At 36.6% G+C, this 8,073-nt stretch overlaps 1 long non-coding RNA gene across 1 annotated transcript in view; it reads right to left on the minus strand.

Moving 5' to 3' along the window:
- Nucleotides 1-573: 573 nt before the first annotated feature.
- Nucleotides 574-8,073, minus strand: part of LOC113633568 (uncharacterized) — a 41,790-nt gene continuing 34,290 nt past the window's right edge. Inside the window, exon 5 of the long non-coding RNA XR_003438249.1 lies at nucleotides 574-604. This is a non-coding gene — a long non-coding RNA (uncharacterized LOC113633568). The remainder of the gene's footprint in view (nucleotides 605-8,073) is intronic.

Below are 8,073 nucleotides of genomic sequence, written 5' to 3' on the forward strand. Positions count from 1 at the left end.
GTAACACAATAATAGTAAGGGACTTTAACACCTCACTTACATCAATAGGTAGATCATCCAGAGAGAAAATAATAAGTAAACACTAGCCTTAAGTGACACATTAGATCAGATGGACTTATGTATATGTAGAGAGCATTCCATCCAAAAGCAGCAGAATACACATTCTTTCAAGTGCACATGGAACATTCTCCAGGATAGATCACATGCTAGGCCACAAAACAAATACCAATAAATTTAAGAAAACTGAAATTATATCAAGCATCTTTTCCAACCACAAGGCTCTGAGACTAGAAATCAACTACAAGAAAACAAAAAACACAAAAACAATAAACACATGGAAGCTAAACAATACACTACTAAACAACCAATGAATCACTGAAGAAACCAAAAAAGAAAATTTTAAAACTAACCTGAAGGGGCTATCCTGGTGGCGCAGTGGTTGGGAGTCCGCCTGCCGATACAGGGGATGTGGGTTCGTGCCCCGGTCCAGGAAGATCCCACATGCTGCGGAGCGGCTGGGCCCAAGAGCCATGGCCACTGAGCCTGTGCATCCGGAGCCTGTGCTCCACAATGGGAGAGGCCACGACAGTGAGACGCCCATGTACTGCAAAAAAAAAAAAAAAAAAATCATGAAAACAAATGAAAACAAAAACACAATGATCCAAAATCTACGGGACACAGCAAAATCAGTTCTCAAAGGGAAGTTTACAGTGATACAAGCCTACCTCAGGAAACAGGAAAAAAAACTCAAATAAAAAACTTAACCTTTCACCTAAAGGAATTAGAAAGAGAAGAACAAACAAAACCCAAACTTAGTAGAAGGAAAAAGAACTCATAAAGATCAGAGCAAAAATAAATGAAATAGAGGCTAAAAAAAAGTGGAAAAGATCAATGAAACTAAGCTGTATTTTTTAAATGATAAAGTCAATAAACCTTTAGCCGGATTCATTAAGAAAAAAAGAGAGAACACTCAAATCAATAAAATCAGAAATGGAGAAGTTACAACCAACACCACAGAATTATAAACAATCATAAGGGATTATTATGAGCAATTATACGCCTATAAAAAGGACAACCCTAGAAGAAATGGACAAATTCATAGAAATATACAATCTCCCAAAACAGATTCAGGAAGAAATAGGAAATATGACCAGACTAATTATCAGTAATGCAATTTAGTCAGTAATTTTAAAAACTCCCAACAAACAAAAGTCCAGGACCAGATGGCCTCACAGGTGAATTCTTCCAAATATTTAGAAAAGAGTTAACAGCCATCCCTTTCAAAATATTCCCAAAAACTGCAGAGGAAGGAATGCTTCCAAACTCATTCTACAAAGCCAGCATCACCCTGATACCAAAATCAGACAAAGATAACACAAAAAATGAAAATTACAGGCCAATTACAGGCCAATATCACTCATGAACATAGATGCAAAAATCCTCAACCATACAGTAAAAGGATCATACACCATAATCAAGCTGGATTTACCCTAGGTATGCAAGGATGTTTCATATCTACAAATCAACTAATGTAATATACCACCTTAACAAATTGAAGCATAAAAATTACATAACCATCTCAATAGATGCAGAAAAGGCTTCTGACAAAATTCAACATTCATTTACGATAAAATTTCTCAACAAAGTGGGTATAGAGGGAACATAGCTCAATCTAATAAAATCCATATATGACAAGCCTACAGCTAACATCATATTCATTGGTGAAAAGTTGAAAAGTATTTCCTCTATGATCAGGAACAAGACAAAGATGCTCACTCTCTTCACTTTTTTTTTTTTGCAGTACACAGGCCTCTCACTGTTGTGGCCTCTCCCGTTGCGGAGCACAGGCTCCGGATGCACAGGCTCAGCGGCCATGGCTCATGGGCCCAGCCGCTCCGCGGCATGTGGGATCCTCCCGGACCGGGGCACGAACCCGCGTCCCCTGCATCAGCAGGCGGACCCTCAACCACTGCACCACCAGGGAAGCCCTCTCCACTTTTATTAGACTTGCAGATTTGCAGATGACATGATAGTATATACAGAAAAATCCTAAAGAGATCACCAAAAAACTACTAGAACACACTAATGAATTTGGTAAAGTTGCAGGATACAAAACTAATATACAGAAATCTGTTGCATTTCTATACAGTAACAATGAACTATCACAAAGAGAAATGAAGAAAGCAATCCCATTTACAACTGCATCAAAAAGAATAAAATACCTAAGAATAAATCTATCTAAGAAGGTAAAAGACCTGCACTCAGAAAACTGTAAGATACTGATGAAAGAAACTGAAGATGACACAGATGGAAAATATATCATGCTCATGGATTGAAAGAATTAATATTGTTAAAATGACCATACTACCCAAAGCAACCTACAGATTCAGTGCAATCCTTATCAAAATAACAGTGGCAGTTTTCATAGAACTAAAACAAATAATTCTAAAATTTGTATGGAAACACTAAAGACCTCAAATAGTCAAAATAATCTTAATTAAGCTGGAGGTATCATGTGCCCTGATTTCAAATTACACTACAAAGCTACAGTAATCAAAGCAGTATGGTAATGGCACAAAAACAGACACTTAGATCAATGGAACAGAATAGAGAGCCCAGAACTGAACCTATCCTTGTATGGTCAATTAACACAATGAAGGAGGCAAAAATATACAATGGAGGGACTTCCCTGGTGGTCTGGCAGTTAAGACTCCACGCTTCCACTGCAGGAGGTGTGGGTTCGATCCCTGGTCAGGGAACTAAGATCCCACATGCCGCGTGGTGTGGCCAAAAAGTAAAAAAAAAAAAAAAAGAGTATACAGTGGAGAAAAAGACAGTCTATTCAATAAATGGTGTCGGGAAAACTGGATAGCTACATGCAAAAGAATCAACTGGCCTACTCTCTCACAGCATGCACAAAAATAAATTAAAAATGGATTGAAAACTTAAATGTAAGACCTGAAGTGATGAAAGTTCTGGTAGAAAACACAGGCAATAATCTCTTTGCCATCAGTATTAGTAATTGTTTTTTAGATGTGTCTCCTCAGAAGTGAATCGAAAGCAAAAATAAACAAATAAAACTACATCCAACTAAAAAGCTTCAGTATAGTGAAGGCCACTTACTGAATAAGAGACAATATGTGCAAGTGTTATATCCTATAAGTGGTTAATATCCAAAAATACACAAAGAACTCATACAATTCAACATCAAAAAAACAAACAACCCAATTAAAAAATGGGCAGAGGACCTATATAGACATCTTTCTAAAGAAGACACACAGATGGCCAACAGGCATATGAAAAGATGCTCAACATCACTAATCATCAGGGAAATGCAAATCAAAACCACAATGAGATAATCCTCACACTTGTCAAAATGGCTATTATCAAAATACAACAAATAACAAGCATTGGTAAAGATGTGGAGAAAAGAGAACTCTCATGCACTGTTGTTGGGAATGGAAATTAGTGCAGCCACTATGGAAAACAGTATGGAGGTTTCTCAAAAAATTAAAAATAGAACCACCATATGATCCAGCAATTCTACTCCTGGGTAATTTATCCCAAGAAGACAAAAACATCAATTTGTAAAGATATATGCACCCCTATGTTCATTGAAGCATTATTTACAATGGCCAAGATATGGAAGCAACCTAAATACCCAACAATAGATGAATGGATAAAGAAGATGTGGTATATATATACAATGGAATATTACTCAGGCATTAAAAAAGAATGGAATCTTGCCATCTACAACAACATGGATGAACCTAAAGGGTATTATGCTAAGTGAAATATGTCAGGCAGAGAAAGACAAATACTGTATGATTTTACTTATACGTGGACTCTAAAAACAAAACAAGTGAATAAACATAAAACAGAAACAGAGTCACAGATTCAGCGAACAAACAGGTGGCTATCAGAGGGGAGGGAGTTGTGGGGAGGACAGAAAGAGGTAAGAGAGATTAAGAGGTACAAACTTCCAGTTGCAAAATAAATATCATGCATATGAAATGTACGGAGAGGGGAATATAGTCAATAATTACGTAATATCTTTGTGTAGTGACAGATGGCATCTAGACTTACCATAGTGATCATTTTGTAACATGTAGAAATAGTGGATCAGTATGTTGTATGACAGGAAATAACATAATGTTGTAGGTCAATTATACTTCAAAAACCAACCAACCAACCAACCAACCAACTCATAGAAAAAGAGATCAGATTTGTGGTTACCAGAGGTGGGGGGTAGAGAGAGGGGGGATTGGATGAAGGCAGTCGAAAGGTACAAACTTCCAGTTATAAGATAAACAAGTATTAGGGATATAATGTACAACATAATAAATTAACTCTGCTATATGTTATATATGAAAGTTAAGAGAATATATCCTAAGAGTTCTCATCACAAGAAGAAAATATTTTTTTTTTCTATTTCTTTAATTTTGTATCAATATGAGATGTTGGATGTTCACTAAACTTACTAGTGTAATCATTTCATGATGCATATAAGTCAAATCATTATGCTATACACCTTAAACTTAAAGAGTGCTATATGTCAATTAAATCTCAATAAAATTGGGGAAAAAAACCTGCAATAAAATAGGTTAAAAAAAAAGAAGAGGAGAAACAGAATTTAAAGGAAGGTAAACCATAGAAGGTTGGTGGTATCTTAGAAGTAGAATTTTAGATTTGGAAGTGACCTCAACCATTATCAAGTTATAAATGAGGTAACGGGCTCACTGAGATTCAGTGACTTGCCCAAGGTTTCAGAGACAGTGGAAGTTTAAGGAATACACCAAAGTAGCCTCAAGTCTAATCTTTCCTTGACACTAGCCCAGTGGTGATAACCACTCCATAGTAATGTCAATGGTTTGTAGCAGCATCAGAGTCTTTTCTAAAGCGATCTAATTACGGGCTGATATAGATAAGAGGTTTGCCATCTTTTTCTGTAAGGGCCAGATAGTAAATATTTTAGGCCTTGTGGACAACAACCAGTCTTTGTCTCATTTTTCTTTTTTTATTGTAACCATTTACAGAAGTAAATCATTATTAGCTCAAGCCCCAGTTAAAGGCTTAAGGCTAAATTTGGCCCCTGGGCCAGTAGTTTGCCAATCTGTGTTACAGGTCAGAGAGTGTTGGTCAGCACACTTTTCATTGACCCAGAGCAAAATAAAAAAATAAGGTAATGTAGTGAGCTAAATTCATTCAGTTTAAAGAAATGCCCTCTGTTCTGAATTCATGTCCTTCCTCAATTTTGGGAGAGAGAAAAGCATTAAAATGTTTATGGAATAATGGAATAATGATGATATAGTTTTTGTTTGTTTTTTATGATCTCAGTTAAAAAGAAAAAAATTAGTTACCTAAGTCCCCATAATTAATAATTATATATATTATTGATACCTGAAACCCCAAAGTCTAAAAGAGTACTTGTGGATATTCCCTGCTCCTAAATAAAGCATTTTAGGCTCTTAGAGTATATCCAAGTGGCATATACAACTGAATACACATAACTTAATCTTAAGAAACCCCAATTGAAGTCTGGCAATTACTTCAGAGACATCTGAAAAGATCTTATGTTCCCTTTATTTGGATGACAGAATGTTACTTTGCCCAGTGAGTTATGAGTTCAGTACAGTTGCACTTCTGGTTCTTACATAATGGAAATAGCCTTTCTCAAGACCTATCTCTACTGGTATAGTGTCACATATGAAGAGAGACCATGTTTTGCCCATATTTTTATCTTCCCACAGCATCAAGCACAGTCATGAGAACTATATTTTTTCTGATTGAATAAATAAGCAAAATAAAATGATCAGAAGTTCAGAAGGACGCTGGCAGGATTATGGCCCTTAGCAGATACGAATTTAGAGAAATTTGGGGAATAGTTAGGGCTGAAATATGTGTGTATTCCAGATGGACTAACAATTTGGCATCTTTCCAAAGCAATATCCAAAAAAATATATGTTCAACACTTATCTAGAGGTAAGGCTAAGTGTTTAATGGCAGAAGAGTGTATTAGTTATTGATTGCTGCATAACACATTACTCAGCAGATTAAAACAACAGTGTTTATTGTCTGAAAATTTCTTTGGGTCAGGAATTGAGGAGAGGCTTAACTAGGTGGTTCTAGCTCAGGGTCTCTCATGACTTTGTAGTTAAGCTGTCAGTTGGGCAGTCATCAGATAAAGGTTTGACTGGGTTGGAGGATCTACTTCCAAGATGGCTCACTCAAAAGAGGACTCGGTTCCTCGCCATGTGGGCCGCTCCATAACGTTATTTGAATGTCCTCTTGACACGGCAGCTAGCTTCCTCGACAGCAAGTGATCCAAGAGAAAGTGCAAGAAGGAAGTCACAATGTCTTTTGTTACCTAGTCTCAGAAGTCACACATTGTCATTTATGCCATAGCCTATTCATAAGAAGCAAGTCACAAAGTCCAGCCAACACTCAAGGAGACAGAAGAGGGAAGATGGTAAGTACCACCTCTTCAAAGGAGGAGCATCAAAGAATTTGTATATATATCTTCAAATCACCAAAAATAACAAGGAACAAGTACACTGCCTCTCCTCTATTGTTCTGAACAATTCAATTTTAATCTCAAACTTGCATACCCTATCATCACCGTTAAAGATGGTTTAGTGTTCTCAGCATGCCCTATGGGAAGGAGGATCCACCTATTAGCCCCAAGTAGTTTACCCAAATATTTCTTTTAACCCATGAATATCAAACACCATTTACACATTTTTCTCCATATAATAATATTTTCAGTGATATTTTAGTCTCACAATGAGGTTTATAGATGTCCTAAGTTAATGTCCCAAAGAACTGCCTTGCTGAACTTTAGCTCTGCCTGAAGGTAAAGAATTGTGGAAAATATTGGACTGAGTTTCTTATAGGAACATTTCCTACAAAGGATGATTTTTTTTAAATGTACAGTATACACAACTTCTCACTTAAGAATTTTGCTGCATTATACCTAGTCCTGCAAATGTATATCAGAAAATTCTCTATATTATCGTTAGCCTATACAGCTTAAAAAAACAAGGAAATGTATTGTTTCTTGCACCTAAAAGAGAAGGAACAAGAGTTCTGAAAAATTCTAATTCTTAGATTTCTTTAGGACATTCTTAACCAATTATTGGAAGTAGCTTAGGACATTGTTCTGAGTATAGAGCATTTTACCCAAACTCTAACCAAATGAAACACCAGATTTCATACTTATATCTGTTCAGGAAGGTGAAACCTTTCACACAGTCATAACACAAAAAGCTCAAGGTTTTCTCTTTGTAGTTAGATGCTTTATAGCATTTCTAGAGACCCTGACATTTCAAAGGCCCATACCTTGAAAGCTATCTATACAGGGAGTAACACAGACACTTGAGAAGAATGGTCAGAAGAGATGGTGCCTGCCCACCAGCATTTACTTTTAAAATTATTTATGTTTGCTGTTGGTAGGAACGTAAATTGGTGCAGCCACTATGGAAAACAGTATGGAGTTTCCTCAAAAAAATAAAAATAGAGTTGGCATATAATCCAGCAATGCCACTCCTGCACATATCCAGAGAAAACTATAATTTGAAAAGACACATGCACCCCAATGTTCACTGCAGCACTATTTACAATAGCCAAAACGTGGAAGCAACCTAAATGTCCATTAATAGATGAATGGATAAAGAAGATATGGTACATATTTACAATGGAATACTACTCAGCCGTAAAAAAGAATGGAATAATGCCATTTGCAACAACATGGATGGACCTAGAGATTATCATACTAAGGGAAGTAAGTCAGAAAGAGAAAGACAAATACCATATGATATCACTTATATGTGGAATCTAAAATATGACACAAATGAACCTATCTAAAAAACAGAAACAGACACACAGACACAGAGAACAGATTTGTGGTTGCCAAGGGGGAGGGGGGGGGGGGGAGGGGGGAGGGGGGAGGGATGGACTGGGAGTTTGGGATTAGAGATGCAAACTATTATATAGAGAATGGATAAACAAGGCCCCACTGTATAGCATGGGGGAACTATATTCAATATCCTGTGATAAGCCATAATGGAAAAGAAT

Source organism: Aethalodelphis obliquidens, unplaced genomic scaffold, assembly GCF_003676395.1.
Source record: "Aethalodelphis obliquidens isolate GAN/ISIS:26980383/991018 unplaced genomic scaffold, ASM367639v1 scaffold40, whole genome shotgun sequence".
In the NCBI taxonomy this organism is placed as follows: Eukaryota; Metazoa; Chordata; class Mammalia; order Artiodactyla; family Delphinidae; genus Aethalodelphis; species Aethalodelphis obliquidens.